This window comes from Cebus imitator, unplaced genomic scaffold, assembly GCF_001604975.1.
Source record: "Cebus imitator isolate Cc_AM_T3 unplaced genomic scaffold, Cebus_imitator-1.0 Scaffold36, whole genome shotgun sequence".
NCBI classification, from domain to species: domain Eukaryota; kingdom Metazoa; phylum Chordata; class Mammalia; order Primates; family Cebidae; genus Cebus; species Cebus imitator.
In genome coordinates, this window is record NW_016107351.1 from 9,530,476 (window position 1) to 9,554,628 (window position 24,153).

General features: G+C 33.5%; 1 protein-coding gene and 1 long non-coding RNA gene across 2 annotated transcripts in view; one reads left to right on the forward strand and one right to left on the reverse strand.

The window, feature by feature from the left end:
• LOC108301579 (eyes shut homolog) overlaps positions 1–24,153 on the reverse strand; it is a 1,388,593-nt gene that overhangs the window by 727,373 nt on the left and 637,067 nt on the right. The gene's annotated exons all lie outside the window — the stretch shown is intronic.
• Positions 1,049–21,035, forward strand: LOC119470592. The gene is made up of 3 exons (XR_005199525.1): positions 1,049–1,087; positions 1,901–2,006; positions 20,949–21,035. It is a non-coding gene; the product is annotated as an uncharacterized LOC119470592 (long non-coding RNA).

A 24,153-nucleotide genomic window follows, 5' to 3' on the forward strand; every position in this document is an offset into this window, starting at 1 on the left:
TAAGTTTAATTAGTAACAGTCATGCTGTGTTCTTTATTAGGTTAAAGAATACAGAAAATTTAGTGGCATGTTAATTTTATGGCATTTATCTTAATGTGAAATATTTACCCAATGATGTAGAATAAAAATATTATTACAAGTAAATACTTTAATATGAATAAATAGAAATAATGGTCATTGGTATGCATAAGTCAGTCTGCAGTCAGTACCAACTGACACACCTAAGACTAATGAATAAATAATTTGCTAACATGACCTTTTTGGAGTTTATGATTACAGCAACAACGTGGAAATCTTAATGTCACTTACAAAGTAAATATTAGTGAATGACAAATATAATCATGTAAGTTAAATTTCAACAAAAAGAGTAAATAAAAGACCATGTGTCTATTTCCAAATTAAAAATTTGTTTTCACTACCTTTTGATATACGTCAGAATGATAGAAACTATTAATTATGTAATCAGTGCTACAAATGGGCACATCTAAAAAGAAAGGGGGTCTCTGGGACTCCCACTTTGGGCCCATGAATCAACAACCAGAAGGGGTCTCACATAGTGTCATCTGTTGTCAACATGATTTTAGATAAGATTGTAGACCACCTATGGGAACATGACTTAGTTCCTGGTTTCAGAGAAGTTTTGTGCTGGAAAAATAAGACTAAACCCATGAATCATCTTTTGTTTCAGGATATTCTTATAAGAAACAATTATTTGTTCATCTGGTGAAAATGAGTTTACTTATCAACAGTTGCTTTAAAATCTTAATTATGCTCATTAATTTTAAATTCTTATATTCCCATTTTTGTCCATTTTTAGTTCCCCAACCTAAAAGACCCTCCTTTTTTAAATTTTATTGCATTTTAGGGTTTGGAGTACATGTGAAGAACATGCAAGATTGTTGCATAGGCACACACGTGGCAGTGTGATCTGCTGCCTTCCTCCCCATCACCCACATCTAGCACTTCTCCCCATGCTATCTCTCCCCAACTCCCCTCCCCCCGCTATTCCTCCCCTATTTCTCCCCAGCAGATCCCAGTGTGTAGTGCTCCCCTTCTTTAATCATGTGAACCATCTCTCCAGAGCCAGGTAAATAGCTTATTTCTAACTTTCTCCTCTTGAGACACTGCTCACATTATGTCAATGTGGTGTTTTTTTAATCCATTATAGTGAGTTATAATAAATTTATTTTTGTCCATTAATGGATACTAACGCTTCAGTGACTTCTATATATAAATTTATAATTTGTCCATCTAAGGCCAGCATAAATCTTCAATGATGTTTCCTTATTATTAAAATGTAATGAAATTACACATACATGATACCATGGGGGGTTACTTCCCTGTTTTAGAAACAGAGTCACTAGGAAACAGCACATATATTTTCTATTAACATACACTCAATCTTCATTTTTCTTTGTCCATATAGATTATTGCTTAGAATCGCAGAATTAATATGAAAGAACACTTTAAAAGCAACTTTTAAGTCCAGTTGGCATCCTAGAAGCTTATCAAGTTAATCATAAATTTGCATACTCTAGATGACCCACACCACAGGCCCTAACTTTTCAATTCCTGCTATTAATATTGGCAGCCACCATGAATTACCAGTTCATCAGAAGTGATTTGATGTGGTAAATTTTCATGTATTGTAGACTATTTCACAAACCTGCATCAGAAGAAGGTCTTTGTTAAGATGTAGCATGGTAAGTACTCAAGGTGAAGAATGTAATATATTTGTTAAACAATCTTTGTAGTCAGAAAGCCTAAGTTCAATTTGCCAATCTGTGAGACTTTGGGTAATTTACTGAAACGTCAGTTTTCCTCAACTACAAAATAATATAGCATTTGTGTTGTTTCAATTGTACATCTCACTTATGTTCTCTTTTTGGCTACTATGAAGGAGAAGAAACACATCATTCAGGAAAATGGACAGCCACATTTTCTTTCAAGCTGAGCTGTTTCTCGTGGGTTTCTTGACATGAGGCAATGGCCAACAGGAAATATAGGTGAGAAAACATAAATTTACAAATATCTTCCTGTTTCATTTTACATTATAATTAAGTCAGCAGAACACTATCAGGTTTGAATTACTAAAGACATTTTTGTGTTCACAAGTTCTTATAACTCTTTCCCAATGTCTCTTCTTAATTTGACAAGTTTTCTCATGTGGTATATATTACCTGAAAATAATATGTTACATTTTTCCAATATACTGTATTTCTGCCTCTCATTATACTCCATTAATAGGTTCTACTGTATAGTTTCCTCTGAATATTAAATGAGAAGAAAAAATACTGAGTGCTTAACACAGTTCCTGGCACATAGTAAACATTTAATACCAGACAAATACCATCATGATTGGGTTCTCCGTCCAATGCTGCCACTTAGGAGTCCTGCTCTATTAAACAAGTCAGTTAAACACCCAAAGCCTTAACTTCCTCTTTTTTAAAATGGGGAAAAGAACAAAAAGCATCATTTAATTTGTGAGATTGTTGTATTAAAAACATTACTGTTCTGATTTTTTTTTAAAAAAGAGACAAGGTCTGTGTTGACCAGGGGCTGAAGTGCAGTGGCATGTTCATAGTCCACTGTAACCTCAAACTCCTGGGCTCAAGGTATCTTCCCACCTTGGCCTCCCAAGTAGCTAAGACTACAGGTACCTGCCTCCATGCCCCGTTAATTTTTTAAAATAATTTTTGTAGAAATAATGTCTTGCTATATTGTCTAGGCTGGTCTGGAACTACTGGCCTCAAGCCATCTTCCTGCCTTGGCCTCCCAAAGTGCTGGGATTGCAGGTGTAAGCCACTGTTCCCAGGCTTGTTCTGAATTTTTAATTATTTTTTAAAGAAAATCGTTAGGCCATTCAGCCCAGGAAGTTTTTAATTAGCAGTCCTAGAGACCAATAGTTAACTCTTCCTCAATGCCATCTATGCATGCTGCCCTACTGTTCCTTTTGCCTTGACTTGCAGCTATTTGCATGTCTGTCTTTATATTGCATGCTTCTGTCATATGTGTCACATTTCAGATGCTCCAAGAAGATCTCTTACATTAACATGTGAATAAATAACAGAAAAAGATGTGATGAATTAACATTATTTTTGGAAGTAAGGTGCCTGTTTCTCTGCTTCTAGATTTAGAGAGCATAGAAAAAGTACTATCAGAATGATAAAATAGTACAGACTCTCCCCAGAAGATCTCCGGGTATATCCAAGACGATACAGTTAACTCTCTTGCAGAGTGAAAAAAATATAGAAAATATGTATTTCTTCCTTTTCAAAAAGCCTCTACTAATTGAAGAAAGGTGATCATTTTGAATTTCTCTGGTTCCCCACTGCTCCTTTCATCTCAGAAGGGCCAATTATGTTAGTCATTTGGCTCTATATTCATTATTATTGGCAAAGTAATACAAGCCACGGTCAGTTTAAAATAATTTCTTTCCTTCAAAGGTATATAAATATTTCATAGGGGAACACACACACACATTTTCCAATAGTTGTATAAATTTTCTTATTTGTCAACAAAAAGCATACCTTAAGCTAAAAATTAATACGTAGCCCAAACATCTTACATAAGACTGTGCAAATGACACCATTCAGTTTCTCATTGACCTGATGTACTTTTGGGAAGTTATAGTTTTATGAAATGCACATGTTACATCCACCAACTAGCCGTATTTCAGTATTATAAAACACAGATGAATTCATTTAGTGGAATATAGGAATATGATTCTCTAACATGACAAAAAGAAGATTCTCTTTCCTGTCATTTGCTTACCAAATTTCAAAAGCATCCCCAATGAATTACTCACCAAGGCCCTCACACCAGCCCCTACAGATCTTTCAGTGTAAATTATGCTTTCCCTTCAAGGGTTCTACACATCATTTCTCTCCAGTTAACTTTGTTTTTAGTTCTCCAATGAAAAATAATGTTTTCTTCTCTTTCCACTTCCTATGGATTTAATGCTACACTTGCATCCTTCGTTTTTCTGATACCAATACACATGTACTATTTAACCTGTTGGAGAATAAGCTGCTTGAGCATAGGGGCACGTTTTATAATTGAAAGACAAATTTTGATATACTTACTTCAAACTCATGTTTCGTGCTGTGGTCAGTAAATAATTTGCTCCCTACCTCATGCTGTCTGTTGTCTGATGTATAAATAGAACTGGAAGTACGCTTCCTTTTCTTTCCACATGGCCCACTGCTGATCACATCCCGACCCCCTGCCACCCATTTATTCATTGCTGTTGTGTCAAAGGAGATGTATCTCCAAATCCTCTGCTTATAATTCATTAGGACTTTTCACTAGAAATGATGGCAGACCATGGCATTATTTGTAAGTGTTTTGGAAACATTACAAGATAAATAGAGGCCAATGGGCTAGCTGAGAAACACTACTCAACTGAGATATTGCTTCAAAAGGAAGCATGTGTTTCATGTTTAAAAATAGGTGATTTGAAAAAATATCTTTGAAAATTAAAGCAATGTAGAACATCAAAAATATTTCAGAAAATATCTGTGTTCCAATCAGTGCCCTCACATTTGCTGACTGAATGGGTCAAACAAACCATAGCCTTTCCATCTCAGTTTTCTTACCTGTAAAATAGACCTCTGATTTTTATTCCCGTCGTTACCATTCATCTCTCTGTCAGCAAAAGCACTATGTACCATTACTATGTATTTGGTCTTATGTGCCTGTGTGTATTGTTTCTACTTCTGTATTCAGTTTTCCACCATCATATCCTTAATAAACTGTTTTCCATCAAGATTCAACAAAGATACCTAATTGCTCTGTAAAACCCTACCATCTATTAAAAAAGGTATTTAAGTGGTCTAATTAGCTATATTCCTATTACCTTTTGCATGCAATTTTATTAGTGTATTATGTTTTCAATAATATTTACTTTTAAAAATGGCTTTTCCCCCATTTGAATGTAAAATTTTAGGGGCTAGAACTGTGTTTTTGTATCTTTCCAGCTCAGAAACTTGAATAATGTACATCATAGATGCTTACTAAAATCAGTTGAATGGATGGAAAAAATAATTTAGACAATTATAATATTTACAGGTTTTTAAATTTTAAAATTATTTCTTTATTTAAAAGCTATGCAAAAGAAAACACGTTATTGCCAGTATTTGTCATATTAAATGACTCATTTGTCACTTCATTTTTTTTACTTCTATTTTTGGTCTGTTACTTCTATTTGATGATTGATGTAGCAACAATATTAATACTAATGTTTCTATAGTCTACTCTTTGTCAGATAAATCAATTACTTTACAAATATTATTTTATTTAATATCCATAATAATCTTACGAAGCAGGCACCATTACAACCCCCATTAATATGAGTAAACTATGGCTTTGAGAATATATGTATTTTATGTTTAACTCTATCATATAAAAATAATCTACAGTCTAATAGTAATTTATTTTATCTTAATTTAAAAATAATTTTCTTATGAATTTATAAGGACACAAAGGTTTTAAGGTAATTTCATAGAAATAATCTATTTCATTTTTTCAGAGTTTTAGAATAATAAAAGAATATACTGTTTATCCAGTTTACATGTAAACTAATTGAAGGTAGACAGTAATGTAACTGTCAAGATAGTCCCAGAAGTTTATTCAATGTCATATATTGTTTAGTGAAATCACAATGTTAAACATTTTTCTTTTACTATCGAAATCATCAATCAATATAGTGAGAAATGTAGTGAAAGTTAATCTTTAGGTAACATGGTAAAGTAGAAACTGCTTTGAATAAACAATTAACAGATTAGCATTATAGTTCTTTATGTCTTTCGAATAACATTATGGCCCTCATTAGGTGTTGTCTGAACTACTGCAAAAACCTGCTAACTGGCCTCAAGACCCAGTCTTCTAGGATTCTTCTCACTTTACTACTTTCCCTTAACAGTTTTGATGATGTCACTTGACTACTTTATGATACTGCGTGCTCCATAAAATTCAAACTATTTAGTAGAACATTCAAGACCTTTCAAAGAATGTCACTTTCTAATTTTGCCATTTACTTTACATTACTGCCCATTATTGCCAACTCCCACCAATCTCTTACTGTAAATGCCAGCTGCACTGGACAATTTACTCTTCTCTGTCACACTAGGAAATGCATCATTCCCTGAACTACAAAGGCTTGGCTCTTTGTTTTAAATCCTTTTTTCTTCAAATATGAAGCCAACTTTTTTTGTTCCTGAAGTTTAACCTTGCCTCAGTCTACAGTACCTATCCTATATTTAAAGATAATTTCAAGCACTTTAAGCCAGAAGATTAAACTACTTCTCAACACTTTAAACAGCTGTAGTGACACATTACTAGATACAGAATTCTTTCTGTAGAGGCTGAATTTATCAGGATAGGCTAGGTTAAACTGGAGTAGCAAAAAACACCCAAATCTCCATGGCATAATACAATACAGTTTACTTTTTCATTTTTCTTACTTGGCACAAAGAGAATGAATTGACTATTGAGAGCCTTGGAGGGTTCTGAAAATATTGGAGCAACAACAATGAAAACAGAGCAAGTCTGTTGCCTCTAAAGTGGGAGTTTGAGGCCGGCGCGGTGGCTCACGCCTATGATCCCAGCACTTTGGGAGGCCGAGGCGGGTGGATCACAAGGTCAAGAGATTGGGACCATCCTGGTTAACATGGTGAAACCCCGTCTCTACTAAAAATACAAAAATTACCTGGGCATGGTGGCACATGCCTGTAATCCCAGCTACTCTGGAGGCTGAGGCAAGAGAATTGCTTGAACCCAGGAGGCAAAGGTTGCGGTGAGCCGAGATCGCGCCATTGCACTCCAACCTGGGTAACAAGAGTGAAACTGCACCTCAAAAAAAACAAAACAACACACACACACAAAATGGGGGAGTTTGAAATGCAGCATTCGAAACGAGCATTCAGATTGGTGTGAAAATCAGTCTCATGAGTCCAGTGCCATGCCTCACATACACACATGCAGAAATCATGGGCAAGCTTTCTCGAGCAAGCCGTAATTGTTTCAACTCTATATAAAAATGTTATTTCATTCACTTTCTCCAATTGTAGTGGTCTACTTTGTAACTCACACCACTAGTAACTCATGAAATTCTCACTGGAGATTTAAGAAAAAGTCTGATATTTCATACATGGAAACTGGAAATTTTATTTCTTATGGGTGTGAACCATTCATAAGTACACCACCAGGAGTTATAGTAAATATCAATCTTTACCTTTAAATCTGTCATTAAATGACTCTGTTACCATACATCAATCATACCAATGGATTGCTAATGTGATTTAAAAGATACAGTACCAAATTTTATCTCAACTTGCAAATGCTTTAATTGTGAATATTCCTGTAAACTTTAAAAAATATTTTCCCCACAGTAATTCTCATCCTTAAAAATGAGAAGAGTGAAGAAAAACAACCTTTATGTGATGCTACACTTCAGCTAATGTTGGTAAGACTACATCAAAGTTTACAGCCAAAGGGGTAACAAAACATAACATATATTTCAGAATTAAGCATTGATTAGTAAGAAGAAAAGTAAAATGTGCAGGTTAAATGTCAGATGTTGAAATTCTCTGCTGTTTCATTATTTTTGATAGCAGTAAACATGATAAATCTCAAATTTACCAGGCAGAATGTCATGTAATTTTTCAAATGCGGTTTAGCTAAAATGAGGTTTGTCACTTGCACAATCAACTTGTTAATTTGGCTGGCACTTATTCTACTGCTATTGCATAAATTCCCAACTATAAGCTACAACATACATTTTAATTTGCTGGACATCAGGTAAGACAAAAAATATGTATTCATTCGAATTGTGTTGTAGTTATACCGATTATTGTCATCAGATATGTCTAAGACTTTTTTTTCCAGTTTGATTCAAATTGATGTCAGACTATATCATATTTTCACAAATAACCTTGATATTTATTATCCTTTACTGTTTGCACAATAATTTTTTTAAAAAATCCAATATTTCAGGTGAACAGTTTTTTAAAAATATGACTTATTTTAGTTACGACTGTATTTAGTATGTTATTTATGTCATTGTTATAAAAAGCCATTGAAAACTCACAGCTGTCTCTTCATTCAGTATGTAAACAGCCAAAAAATCATACATATGTGATTATATATAATCATATGTATACACATCTTGCATGTATGTGTGTGTATATATGTGATTATATATATATATATGTATATATATATTCACCTATGTGTGTGTGTATATATCTATGTGATTATATATAGATGAATTGATATTTAAGGAAAACCTCTTTTAAACGTTAGTATGAAATTTAGTATAAATTCAGCTCAAATTGATGCCACAGAAAGTTGGTCCTGAAATAGACTCAGATAACATATTTAAATTTCTCATCTTCAAAGAGGAAACAGGCTTAGAGGCCTGAATTAATTTGATCAAGTAATCTCATGGTGTTACAAACAAGGTCAAAATAAGAACCCAGATCTACTCAAACCAAGTGTTCATTCCAGTACATCTTAAGCATATCAGCTCAATATTCCAAGCTGTTTAAAGACACCTACTTTGTGCAAAGTAATAAAAGTTAGACAAAGTGCTTAATATTGTTCTCTAAACACTTAAGATTTTAAGTCTGATTTAATTTTTTATTAGTTTGGACACTTTCAGCTATTAATTCCAAAAAAGAAATCAAACTCAAGTACCATGTTAAAAGTAAGTTAATGCATATATTCACCTATAGGAAGAACAAAGGAGGTAAGGTGAGCTCAGGTTTGGTTGGCTCAGCCATATTCTCATGTTACCAAGTTTCTTTCCATAGCACAACATTTATCCTAAGGTTAACTCAATCATTAGCTGCTAGAAGCCATCAGAAATATATTTTCTGGCTTTTATTCAATGAAACAAAAAATGAATCACCTTTTTTTTCTTAGAAGGTGCTAGCTAGCTGCTTTTTCTATATCACTGGTCTAAGGTAACTTAGCTTGTCCATTCCTGATCTACTCACTTACAAGGGGAATAGGGCCAATATTTTGGCTTACACAGCCAGTGGGGAGTGAATACTGGGGACTCAAATGTCCATTATCCATGTATCAGTTTATTCTTAATTAAGTAGTATCGACCACCATATATCATTCCTTTCAAAATACTTTGCCTATATATGTGTAAGTTAGCCAGGGATTTACTTTTTAAGAGGATAGCTTATTTTTTCAAATATGGCTCTGCCATTTTTATCAATATTGACAAAAGAATTATGTTCTATTTGCCTCAGTTCCCTCATCAGTTTAATGGACATAGTAGTTTCTATCTCATAGATTTTTTTAAGAAGGAATTAATGAATAAGGAATTATGGAATTAATTAAGTAAATAGCTTACAGTGTTGTATGACATATAACAAATGTTTTATCAATGTAATGTAGAGCTATTAATATATTATGGTTGATATTGTTATCATTGTCTTATCATTGATATGACAACACAGAAATTGTATTTTAGCATGAAGATTTAAGAAAAATTCTTTTTGCTTACAATTTGCATCTGGTGGGAGCTAAGATCTTACAAAAAGTGTTGCAAACAGTAGCTAACAAATTTTTTACCTGCAGATTCCTAAGTATATTTCTTGTATGTTACCTCCTCAATGAACTTCTTGCTACTTCCTCAAATAAAGTGTTTTCATAGACTCCAAATTAGAAATAAAAGCCATAGCAGTGGCAGTGTCTATCAACCTACTTTATTAAACAATGAGTATTATCACTGAACTACCAACAAATTTATCAAGATTTACTCTGTTGGCCACTGGAGCTGACCTGAATATGATCAAGTTATGTTTCCTGTTTCTAGGACAGATAATTAGAAACTTTTTTCTGTAAAGGGCCAGACAGTAAATATTTCAGGCTTTGTGGGTTTGGGGCTCTAAAAAAATATTAAGCTCTATCTTTGTAGTGTGAAAAGCCATGGACAATATATAAATATAATAAATTGGCATAAATGTTTCAAAAAAATTTTATGTACCAAAAAGTATGTGTCAACTTCTATGAAGTGAGGGAAAGACTCTCTGCTGTCTTTCCTTCAAGGAGTAAAACATTTACACCCTATGGTTAAAAAAAAAATTTAAAAAACTGGGAAATGTTGGAGGTGCTAAAGAATTCTGTATTTCCGACATCGGCATTTTCTTTCATGTAAAAGGAGTTCTTTTAGGGTAAAATTCTTCCTTAGCTCCAGCTTCTCTCTCACTTCTCACTAGGGAAGAGGACATCATTTATCTGAATTGAAATTTTAAAACTGGAATACTCCCTTTTTTTCCCTTCCTTTTGCTCTCTGGTGGCCTCAAGGGGTTAGATTCCTCTTTGCTTTTTCATAGTTTTGGAGAGGCAAGCTCTGTTTCTGAATAGGGAAGCCTGCCCTGATCTAGTACCAACAACCAGGTAAGTCTGACTTCCTGGATAGATATTTAGCAACTCATTTGCCTTCAGATGCAAACTACATTCTAGTATTAGTTTAATTAATAATTAGGGGATATTTTGATCTTTCAGGTTTCTAAGACATAGGTCAAAACTTACTATGTCTTATTTTATTTCAGACTTTAATGGGGAAGGGAGGTGCTATTTATTGTGTGCCTTCTAAAATTCTAACATGTATGATCTTATTCATGACATATAGACACAGATTACAGTTTTACAGAGGCTTTTGAAGTACTCAGTGTCCATGACTTTGGGCATTAAGTTCTAATATGTGGGAAAATAATTTTGATCTTGGCAGTTGAAAGAGGCTAAATTGAGCCATGAGATGTTCTTCAATTGAATTTTTACTGTTACAACTTGGGCAGGTGTCGTTACACCTTGAGTGAAAATCCCACGAGATTTTCAGTATGTTAAGACACATCCGCTTTTGGTGTTCCTGTTTACAGATGGGCCACCTTCCTAAACCTTAAGGGAATGGCATGAAGGCCTTACCTACTTTAAGCAAAAGTGACTGCCTCTAATTTCAGGTGGAACATGAATTCCTTCACCCAATAACGGCTGTATAGAAGCCTAGTAAACAAAGGCAGGTTATGTTGGTTCAGCAAAGTTATGGGGTTCTACAAAGACAGCACCTCAGCAAAGGGCATAAGAGCCAAAAAAGTGGCTGTTGCAAGCTTTAGTAAAAATGCTGCTCATGAATGTCAGAAAGTACCATCATGGCCCTGCCAGTTGGAATGAAGGGCCCACTCCAAAGCTTTAACTGGCTTGGTTGGCCTTAGGTGTAGGTTGCTATGGCTTGATACTGAACTACTTAGGTTTTCCTTACAGTCATGGCTGAGGCTAACATATGATATAGAAAAAGGATAGTATCCATACTGGCATTAAGCACTGGTGAGTAGCATAACATTTGTTACCTTAAATTACAAGATGAATTATTCCTGTGGATGCTCTAATTAAGATTTACTTTTAAATCATCTGTGCTTAGAACAAGGCAGTGTTAGATTAGGTACCGCCAATTCCATTGGCTGCTGAGGACCAAGGAAAATTCATGGGACTTGTCCTCAGGATTAAGGGCCATAAAGCTCTCCAAAGAATAAATGAGTTGCAAAGATATCAAAGGTAAGAAACGTAGCACATCTTCAAGGGCATTTGTGAAATTAGAGCTCTGAAGAAGGGAAAAAGAGCTAGGTAGGACAAGCATAGATGAAGATGTAGCCCGAGTTAAATGCTGTTCTAATGCGAGTTATTCACTAGATATGATTTTCAAACAAAAATGTGAAGGGAATAAATATTCGTTTTAACAGTGGATGCTTTTGTCAGACTCAGAGCTTACTGATTTAGGAATATGAAAGAAAAAACAAATATTTGGGCCACATAGTGGTCCCAAAAAAGGAAAGAAAGTATTGAGACCAAGGAAAGAAAGTGCTGCCTCTACTGTTAGAAATGGTAAGTGACCAGCTTCAGAAGCAGCTAAAATTGATAAGCACTTGCTGAATGGGCCTGTAGGAAGGAAGAGAAGGGCAGGGAAATGTTAGAGAACTCTTTAGGATTAAGAAAAGACAACTTATTTAGTGGCTTATGACAGAGCCACTAAATAGCTCTCTAAGCCATTAGGAGGCCAAAACTTGAAAAACAACAGAAGCTTTAGTTTATCACTACTTTGACAATATTCTCCAACTGAAAGAAATGTATGGATGTTAAGGGAAATTTCCGTAGGCATTGGACTATGTTTTTATTTATGTTTCTGCTCAATAGGCAATCAGGAGACACTGATTAACTATTCATTGATCCAAACTGAGGTGGTGACAAAATCACCCTTATGTGATTTTATCAAAATCACCCACTCAGTGTTCTGATTACTAGAGTCTAGCAGAAATCCAGAGAGCATTTCCTTGTTTTCTATACTTATTTCACTTAGAAAATTCTCTCAATGATTAGTTCTGAGCCCCAAGATTGCTAACCACCAAATGAAGCATGTCATATACTCAGTTGGGAGGCTATTAGTAAACTCCTCCAAAACAAAGGACTTCAGATGGACTGAACTTTTTACACTGAATCCAAAGGCAAACATATATTAATTATTGGGCCTAAGGGTTATTGAAATAGACTGCTGTCAATGTTTATGATTCATTAATTTACTAGTCAACAAATATTTTCTATATTATGATTATGATTATATAAATACTGAGGATTTATATTTAAAAATGATAGCAAACTCAGAAAGAACTCAAGAGAAAAACAAAGGATATTATATGCTGGTTTTAAAGAAGTAATCGCTATTTAAAAAGGGTTATTTTTCAACTCTAACCTTTTATTGTAATCAAACGTGATTAAAAGTAGTTACAGAGGATCTCAAAATTCAATGATTACAGAGTTTGTAATATTAGAAATAAAAAGGTTAAATACTTAATTCCTGTAACATAAGGCTGTTTTCTGACATGGAAAGTTATACTTAAGTTGGCTCAAAGCAAAGGGAGAATATAGTTATTTTATGTGGCTTTGTGAAAGGACATATCGCGATCAATTCCACAATATTTTAGTTTTGAAAAATAGCCTCTGTGAGAGGACAAAGTATCTTACAGTATCTTGGAGTGTCTTACAACTCACTGTTATTTGTCAGATAACAGAGGTTAACAGCAATGATGCACTAAGAAAATTCAAAAAAATTCAAGAGATTTTGAATAATAAGTTATTTTTAAAGAGATAGCACTTTGCTTTACAGTCATCATGGTGTATATAACTCATTGTCAAAATTATTGATGTAACATATTTACTGTAGGTAGACAGGGGCACAATGATTACACTTGATTAATTGCTTGCATAGTAGCAGAGCGGCAAGCATATGGTCTGAATGCTAAAAACACAAACTTCAACCAGAAGCTGTCCCTGGATCTGGTTCTAAGGAAAACTATCCAAGTGTTCCACATGATCAATTCGGGAATGAACTTAAAATGAACTTAGAATAATATAGAATCACAAGTCCCCAAGGAACCCTAAAGGGTCATCTAATTCAGTCTGGCTGCATTCACATAAATCATCCAGGCTTAATGAACATTGGGAGGCTTTTATGACAGATACCTAGGGAAGGAGGCGACCACATACCTAGGAAGTAGAATCTTCTCCTACAAAAAGCCTATAACCATGCTGCTACAATTTACACTAATTTAACATTTTTTACAGATAATACACTAGAAAATACAGGTCACTATAATAAATTACATAGCTAGGATAATTATTCTAGTTAAGAAGTTCAGAACATTGGTCCAAGGTTTTTTTCTTTATACTCCATCATTATAGCACAGGTAAAAAGTAATGCACGGGTAAGGTTTTCTAAACTTTGGCTCATTAAAAAATAATTTAGCACTTGTGTATAAATTTATCTATAGAGATTTACTGGCACTTAATCAAGAGAGACAGTTTAGAGTGCCTTTTCGTGCTAAACAGGCACGAAAAGGTTTTTTTGAAGAAAACCTTAGACAGAAAGAAAAAATTTTATTGGAGCCACCATTTTATATGACAGTTTATTGTTGTCAGAATATTTGTTAATGTATAAAATGCTCATTCTTAACCTGAAATCATATAGAAATAGAGAAAGCAAAAAGAGAATGAAACAAAAAACGGCTGTAAAATGGTAATGATATATCAATTTTTGAGAAATATAACACCGTAGAAAACTAAAACTATATCTATTCTAATGAGATAATTTCTTTAGTACAGCAACGATAAAACAATGAACATAATTTGGTATTAATATCCATTTAAAATGTATATTAAAATGTTACTTATGTCCTAACAAAATTATCAGCCAAGTTTCCATATAAGTATTTTAGAACTAAAGGAAGAGAAAAAAAACTTATATTTTTTCATTTCTCATTTTAAATCTATAATGATATATTAAATGTGGGTTACTATAAATAATTTTAGTTTTATAATTCTTATGTGTGCTTTCTAGCAAGTATATGTTTATATATATTATTTTTAAAAACTGTGCAATATGCCTCTGTACTACTAGATTGTAAAGGTGTATCTACAGTATAATAATAATTTTTACTTATATAAATACATATTTTTTGAGTATTTACTACATGTAAGTGGTAGAAGTCAAAACCAATAGGAATATAAAAGTAGGTCTATGCCTCAAGGAATATGACCAAATAGTCAACCTTAGTTTTTATAGAATAAATTTTACAGAATCTAAATCTAATATACATGAACCCAGGTCCCAATTGAACAAAATACTTCAAACCAGTTGATGGCAACATGGGATAGATATTCTACATTTAATTACCCATGTTATCTCAATTATCTGTGCAGTTCATATTTGACTAAATTTGGTTTTAAATACATGAAATTGTTGGGTTGTTTTGACCTATCTTTGAAAAAGAATGGAAGATTTTTTAGGTAATACAATGCTTTTTTAAAAAAAATCTCTTCTGATAATTCAATATTAATGTATTCACCAGAATACTTTTCAAATACCCTTAATTTGGCCAAATCCCAAGCTAGAGGTAAGAAGTCAAGCAAACGTAATAGCAAGTGTAATTTCTTGGCTCAGCCAAACTTAGACTTCAGAATTACCCCAGACATCACAATCATACAACTGTGTGCTGACTGGTGGATTCTCTCTACCAGGAAAGCATTCATAAAATCAAAAAGAGATGTAATTGTTTACAAAGTGTGATTGCGGTTGGCACTATGGGACACCTAGGTTACTTTGTTGTAACAGACTATTGTTATAACAAAATTAAACAGATGAGTATTCACTATTATTTATAACACTCTACTATATGCAATTGCAAAATAGATAATTGACCAAGAAATGATTTCAAAACCAAATCTGGGAAAATTATCTTGTATAAATAACTTTAGAACAAGGAAGTCTGATAATGTTAATAATTAAAATAGAGTGTACATGAATTAATTCTAGAAATAACTAGAATTAGTTATTTCATCCACACCAGAGAGTGATTGCCTCTTTTTATCATCTCTGCAATTGCTATGACTAATTAAGTCACAGAAAGAACATGTTTATTTGTTAAGAATGAACTGAAATTATTTAGTACATTCCATGTTCTATTATGCTACAGTTATATGAGAATCTTTTATATATTATAGTTATAATTATTTGTTTCAATGAAAAATAATTTCTAAAGAGAAACCAAATTAGCTGCTTAAATATTCTTCAGTGAAAAGTAAACACAGTAGAGGGAACATGAAGATAGCATGTTAAAGCTACAACTCTTTTCATTGTATCCATGGCAAAGTGTACAGGCTTTGGAATTATGCTTCAAATATTTAACCTTTCTGTGCTTCTTTGTAATAGGAGAATAAAACCCAGAGCTGTTAGGAGAGGTAACAAATTAATACTCATAAAATGATTTGTATGGTGTCAGGTACATAGTAAACTCTTAGGAGCTATCTCATATTATTAAATCTACTTCCACATGATATGACACTTTAATTTCTTAGCATTTTAGAGCACATTTTTCATTATATTATGGTAACGCTTTGAATGCTTTAGTTGAAGAAGAATGATGAAAAAATGCTGTCTTACAGAAAAACAAAAGAACTATGAAGAACCCCGCTTTCTGTTCTTCTAAAACTAAAGTTTTCAGTACTCACATACTGCTCTCTAATAGACAGATCTATTAGAGATTATAGATTAGAGAACTAGCAATGTACGAAAATATGTTCACAGGTTTTACTAAAATGTATAATATATCATTGTATATAGACCATAGAAATATAAAATCTAACTTCAAAATATTTTTTTGCTAAGTGAATTTTAACTGTGGTTAAGAGGCTTTCAAATTCAAATTTATTAAACCCTAGTCTCTAGTGGTCAGGTAATTAAGATTTTTTTTTTGTATACACTTGTGTATTTGTGACGTGTTGACTATACATATCAATATGCATATTTTCAAAATCTAAATAAATCCATTTACTATTTATTCAAAATAGAAAAAAGTATGCCAACATTGGAAATATAAAAATCTACTATAGATTTTATATTGAAACCTTAAGTTTTAATATAAAATCTACTAATTTCTTATTTTTATTTTAGATACTTGTTAATGTAATGTTTCTACTATCATCTTAGACTAAAAGACTGTCGTTAAATACATTAAAATTCTCGTATTTTTTAAAGAAACTTACTTCATCATAAAGCGTAACATGAACCACTTGTTTCCTCATTAGAATGTTCAGGAATTGGCCTCTAACATTACATATTTTTATATACTTCTGGTTACCTATTGTGGAGCTCTTTACAAAGGTTGACTCCTTTCTGAATTCATGATTAATCTTTCAAGGACACATACTTCATGAAAAGGCCTCATAAATGAATAACATAATGCTAGTGACTGAAGCACACTTTGGCATAGTCTGAAAAGGCAGTCTTCCAGCAAAGCAATTAATGTCAGAACTAATTTAGTTCTCAGAGAATTTTATTAATGATTAGAATGTTTATTCATTTAAAAAACTCTGTTACTCTACAGCATGAACTGAAATTGTGAATTAAGAAGTGAACAACAGGTATCCTTCCTTTTCGCGAAAGTAGAAATCTAGGGTCCAGACTGAATTGCAGTGTAGGCAACCTGGGCCATATAGGACTACTGCCTCAAGTAACAATAGGATACCCTAAAACTGAAAATGAACCATCAACAGTTAATAAATACTGAGCACCTACCACATACCAAGCACAATACCATGTTTTAACAGTTTTCCTCAAGTAAAATATTTTCTTTTAGTGACTAAATGGTTATAAAATATGTCATGGTAGTTAAGAGACAGAAGGTAATATCTGTTTAATTTTTTCATACAAATCAATATTTTACAATACACACTGAAAGCAATTTTTATCATCAATAAGAGCAAATTCTTATAACTCAGAGTCCAAATATTCATGCTTTTAATTTCTTTGTGATTAATGATGACAGAAACCTCTGGTGTGTGGTATGTGTATCTTTCCAGCATTCAAATCAAGATGTGAATGCTTCAAGTCAGAAGATTACAAGGAATATTAATAGAAGGCCTTTTTAAAATTCAACATAGTGCCATAAAATGTGCAGTATTACAAGAAATGAAGTAACTAGACAGATGAAAGATTTATAAATACTGAAAAAGCAACAGTACTTCTTAAATTTTTTTCAGTGTATTAATGACTAAAATGTTGGGAACTGCGGTTAGCATTAGCCACAGACAAATGGACAGAGCTCGGAAGATTAAAAAGGTATTTTAAAACTTCTATATGAAGCACCAGTTTTTATTACATATAAAACTACATATTTTGTTTTAGTTACACATATTATGTGGTAGTACTATTAAAAAAGAGGAAAACGTAAATATTTCAACCCGACAAACACTAAAATCAGCAGAAGATTTTAGTTTTAAATATTGTATAAAATCTACAGAAACCCGGCCGGGCGCAGTGGCTCACGCCTGTAATCCCAGCACTTTGGGAGGCCGAGGCGGGTGGATCACGAGGTCAAGAGATCGAGACCATCCTGGTCAACACGGTGAAACCCCGTCTCTACTAAAAATACAAAAAATTAGCTGGGCATGGTGGCGCGTGCCTGTAATCCCAGCTACTCAGGAGGCTGAGGCAGGAGAATTGCCTGAACCCAGGAGGCGGAGGTTGCGGTGAGCCGAGATCGCGCCATTGCACTCCAGCCTGGGTAACGAGAGCGAAACTCCATCTCAAAAAAAAAAAAAAAAAAATCTACAGAAACCCGATGATTTTCCTACCATTGAACTAATTATTTATTAGGTTAAAATAACCAACATTAACTAATGTTTGGAGAAAAAGGATGGCGTGGATAATAATAATAACCAGAATATCATCAAATATGAAGGCACTTTTAATGCGGTCCATGTCCTTGCTTGGAGACAACTGTATCCACAAGCTTACAGAGCAATTTAAATGTTAAACCTAATACATTTAAAGAATATTATGTTTGCACATAAAGCTTTGTTACCCTAAAATGAAAAGTAACAAACCACAACTCCTTATGGAGTATTTCTGACAGAATCTTATCCTAGAAAAAAAAAAATCTTTAAACTTTCTCAAAAAATATGTTTACTTGATAGAAATTTGATTTTTCAATTATCTCCTTATCAGGCAAGTTTCAATTCTAATAGACATTTTCAAATTTTCAGAAATATTATGACTGATCCCAGAGAATACTATGAACATATCTGAAATTTTATTTACACTTTATGCAAATAATAGCTAACAGAAAATATTTATTTACATTTCTTTGTGCTGGTACTGGTCTAGATACTTTTTACAGTCTCAATTTTAATGGCTATTTTAATATTCATAAACTACCTTATAAAATAAGTACACTATTCTCTCTTTACAGATGAGTAAACGGAGACACAGAGAGTGCTAAAATATGTTGCTGAGACAATTGTACTGTTTCAATGACATGACTCATAAGCAGAGCTTATACCCCTAACCTCTTAGAAGCTATATTATAAAGGTGACTCTATAATGCAGGTTTCTTGTAAAAGTAAGTTTATTCTTCTGTCTGTTAGTGTCATCATACAAAACAATAGGATAAATTTAATACTTAATCATTAAGCATACACTTAACACATGCTATTCCTTGTTCTAAATACTTTACATATATTAATTCTTTTAATGCCAAGAGATTTTAATCCTAGAACTTCAGGCCTGGAATGTATGGCATTCTTATTTTATGAGAACACTATAGCTAAGAAAAAACAAGCAATTCCCAGAAAAATGTTAACTTAGATATTTGAGGACTACTAACATTTTTATATTACTTATTTTACTATGGATATAGCCTATATCTTTTTTCAGTAATACATCAATTTATTAGTTACATCAAAGGGTGTGTAATTGCTAGATCAGGAATGAGAAAATGGAAAATATGAAAGGTAAATTTTCCAAAGTTCATAAATGTTATTAGTAAATAGGACCAATTCCTGAAGTCCATGTATTCATAAACAAATCTTAAGGATTTCTGCTGTGTATTATTAAATACTTACATACATTTGTAGACATTTTTGATTCACAGTCATTTTTAAGAACTTGTTGTGTGCCCAAAACTATGCTAGGCAATTTTAACACAGATGAAAATACGGTCCTTGGCTTATATATGGAACCATCTGAAGTCATGCTGGTTCTGTGTTTTTTTCCTATTTAGCATTTGTCTTGAACAAGAGTATCGTAATTTGGGTGATAAATTATGTTGCCACCCTACCAAAAGATTCTGGATTTTAATCATGACAAAGACAAGGAATTACATAATTAACCTTCTTAAATATTAGTTGGAAGAAGATGCAAGATGCTGAGTTTGTGGGGAAGAACAATTAACTTTATCCAAGGAGTTACTTTGGAGATCTACAGCAGGAATAAGGCTTACAAATGGAATTGGAATCATCAGGTGGATAAAGTGATGATGGACATGAGGAAGCAATGGAGAGAGAAGCAAATAAATTAGTTCAGATAGCAGACAGCAGAGAAAGAGTAAAATGAGAGAGTGCTATGAGTCAAATTGAATTTTTCAGTCAGTGCCTTCTCTGCTTTAAGGTAATTTCTACAGGCTAAAGATACAATGATGAAATGGAGAGAATTTCTTCTGTCTGCTACTGTCGTAATGCAAGCAAATTCAAAACCACCAAAAGGAGTCTGAACATAAAATATGAATAAACTAGAATAGGACACCTGGAGCATTCTTAAGTTTTAATTCCTATTAAAAAATATTTTGCCATGCTAATTCATCCATGCCTAGAGGAATACCTGGAGCACTGAGGAAAAAAAGGAGGAGACACATTTCTTCCTTTTCATTTATAATTTTTATTTCTGATTCAGAAGCCTTTACTACTTAATAATAAACAGCTAATAAAGCAGCAAACTACAGCAGACATGACTCTAAACAAGAAGGAATATAAAAACCAAATAGCAGAGCTGCAAATCAAAATAATTAAATATAAGAAATCATCTAGAGGGACTTTCCAAAGCCCATAAAAAGGGAAAATCTGCTCACAGCTAGAAAAGGAAGGCAAGGTTATAAATAACAGGCAAAAGCCAAACTATTGAGTATACTGCAAGTAAATAAAAGGCCAAAATCAAAAAGAAAAAGTCACTTTATGATAGAAATGTAGAAGATTTGGCTAAATGGAACAATGAATGCTCCATTAAAAAGAAATATTATTAAGTACTTTATATAGAGATGATCAGTTTTCACAATCTTGCCAATCTCCTGCAGTCTTACTATATCAGTAAGTCCCCTTCAGTTTCTACAAATATTCTCCTCCCTTTTGTAAAAGGATTTACGAGGCCATGTTCTTTAATCCATTGTATTCTATCTTTACTGAGTTAGGTCTCAACATTCAGGCGGGAGTCAAGATCACAACAGAGTGATTGTAATAACTCCTCTTCTCTCTAAACTTAAGTTGACTATTTCTCCTAAATTAAGAACTACTGAGAGGCATTGACATAAAAGTATATTTTTCCCTATTTTCAGAACCATCTTCTGCCCAATACATGGGTATCAGACTTGGTACCAGGATATACAGGAACTCCAATTGTTACAAGAACCAACTGATCCTGAAGAAAGGTACTGTTTCAGCTTATTTTCTGAGCCACATGGCGAACAGTATCTTCACTAGAACATAGCAGAGTTGCATAATTGTCTTATTCACACAGTGCTACAAAAACTCACATGTCACAAGGATGATTTCCTGCATTATATGTGCAAAACTCAACTTCTGAACTGCATATATTTCTGTCCATCTTACCCTCATTGTCCCAAGAGGGGAAACTGACTCTCATCTGGTCCTCTTGGGTCTGATTTCATTTCTCCTCAAACCATTCTCCACAGAGCAGCTAAAGTTGTTTTTTAATGCAATCTGATTACGGCACTTACATGATTAAAACTTTTATGAGTTCATTATTTTCTATACAATAAAGTCCAAATACCTCACATGTATTCTCAGACTTTCACCACCTACTTTCTCTGAGGCATCTTTCCCAGTTTCCCAGGCAAAATGTATTGTACCCAAGACTGTATGCTTCATATAATGTATATTACTTGGTTGTACAATTTTTTTTGTACAAACAAATATGAGCCCAGAAGTAGATGGGCACAGTGTGACTGCAAGAACAACAAACCCACTGAAAGAGCAGGGTTAACAAAAGAGTAGGAGGCAGAATTGATACACAAAATAGAACATAAGTATAGGGGAAGAAGTAGTAGAAGCAGATTATACTGAAAAGTGTAGGTAGAGGTGTGATAAACTCAATTTATGTGTATGTAAAATCTGATAATGACTAGGTGTGATAGATTCACAGGCAAACCAGTTTGGAAGGTATCCCATTAATCCAGACATGTTATAATAACAACCTGGATTGAGATTTGGAAGTGTGAATGTAAAAGAGTGATTGATGAGGGTGTTCTGATTGTTTGTTTGTTTGCAGGAATAATAAATCTTAGTAACTATCTTGACAAAAGGAAGTAAGGAGAAAGATGAATCAAAGCCATGGTAAATTTTTGAGCCTGAGTAAACAAAAAGAGTGGTAATGACAGGCATACAGACAAGGGCACGGGGAAGTGAGTTTATTTCAAGTCTGGGTATAGATGGAGTAAAGAGTAAGGAAAACCAAACACATCAAGTTTTCAAACTTCCATATTGGGTATAGTTAGAGTGAATGATAAAGTAAATCAAAACCAGATTCACTTTAATTAGATGCTCACATTCTCTATTTTGATTTCTGGCAGTTTTCTACCATCTCTGTTCTATATGAAGAGCATCATCAGTATTTTTTGTATAAATAGCTATTGTTACTACTTTTTAAAATTATGTACTGCTGTACGTGATTTACATATTTTAACTTGTTTAATGCTCACAATACCCTCTAAGAGAGTTACTAAATTATTATTATATAATTTTATAGATAAGAACAGTGAAGTACAGAGAATCAAATAGCTTAGCCAAGGTAACAAAGCTAGTAAGTCCTGGAGACAATTTTTGAACCCAAGAATCTTCTCCACTTATCTACTGGTATATAGGTTGATTCCTGCATACCAAATAGTTTAGTATAAACAAGTCACATCTATTCTACCTCTTAGCTCCTACATACTCATGTTTTTAAATTTTTACTTTAAGTTCTGGGATACATGTGCGGAACATGCAGGTTTGTTACGTAGGTGCCATGGTGGTGTGCTGCACCTATCAACCCGTCATCTAGGTTTTAAGCCCTGCATGAGTTAGGTGTTTGTCCTAATGACCTCCCTTTCTTCTCCTCCCTCTCACTGACAGGCCCCAGTGTGTGATGTTTCCCTCGCTGTATCCATGTGTTCTCATTGTTCAACTCCCATTTATGAATGAGAACATGCTATGTTTGATTTTCCGTTCCTGTGTTAGTTTGCTGAGGATGACCGTTTTCAGCTTCATCCATGTCCCTGCAAACGACATGAACTCATCCTTTTTTAATTCCCTCATAGTATTTTATAGTGTATATGTGCCACATTTTCTTTATCCAGTCTGTGGTTGACAGGCATTTGGGTTGGTTCCAGCTCTTTGCTATTGTGAATAGTGCTGCAATAAACATATGTGTGCATGTGGCTTTATAGCAGAATCACTTATAATGATCTGCTCTCCAAGCACAGAGACTATGTCATACTATTTCACGTCTCTTGGCTTTTCATATACTAATTTAATTGAACAGAAAATTCCCATGGTTAACTAGAAAACTACTAATCAGCTTTTAGGCTTGTAAAGCATACTGTGGTTGTCAACAACTGTCTGGGCCTGATTTTGTTTTTATTTGTTTTAAATCTAGACTTTTGGAGTCTTGCTGCTATGGCATGCCTGCGCAATTGAGTGTACTCAAGAAATTCAAGACTGAGACTTTTGCACTGTTTTAGTGTCCTGGCTTAATTATTTATTTTGGTCAAGCCAGAATAATCTGCTCATATCCCATCTCTTATTTGTCTTCTTTGAGGCTTCTTTATTCTTCCCACTTAAAGCTCTTCCTACTACCTGCAAATCCACCTGGCCTCAGAGAGCTGTAAAGTTCCTCAGAGCATCTCCCTTATCAAAATGTTTATGTCTCTGATTTTCAGAACTGTACTTTTGCTACATAAGTGATGTTAATATGATAAACAAATCCCTGCTCCTCAGTAAATGAGATATGGTGCTATTTCTTGTAGTTTGATCATCTGCTTAGCTCATCAGAAATGCCATTCTCATTGAAGACACCTTTGGAAAGTTATAATGCTACAAGAAACTGTCATTTTGGTCTACTGCAAAGTAACTTTTGATGTGGACATTACTACAAGTAGACAAGTAACACTCTACTTTTTGATAAAAAGGGCTTAAAAATCAAGTGAAGGAAATAAATTACATAGAGTAAAACATTAGTTATGATGAAAATAAATTGAATGACAAAAATAAGTAAATAGAACTGTTAGCTAAATATAATCTTTTTTTTTCAGATTTCCTCTCCTGTCCCAGAATATCCTGTATACAGATACAGTTTTTACGTTTTCCTAATTTTTACCTAATTACGAATTATGAGAAATTAGCCAAAATTGTAGCAAATGTATTTAGTTGCCTTTCGTAGACAAAAGGTGAGTAAATATTTACTATTTTCAAGTTTTTAAATAAGTATTTGCAGTATATGAAGATACATGTGAACTAACAACATTCAACTGTTTCCTTTGAAGC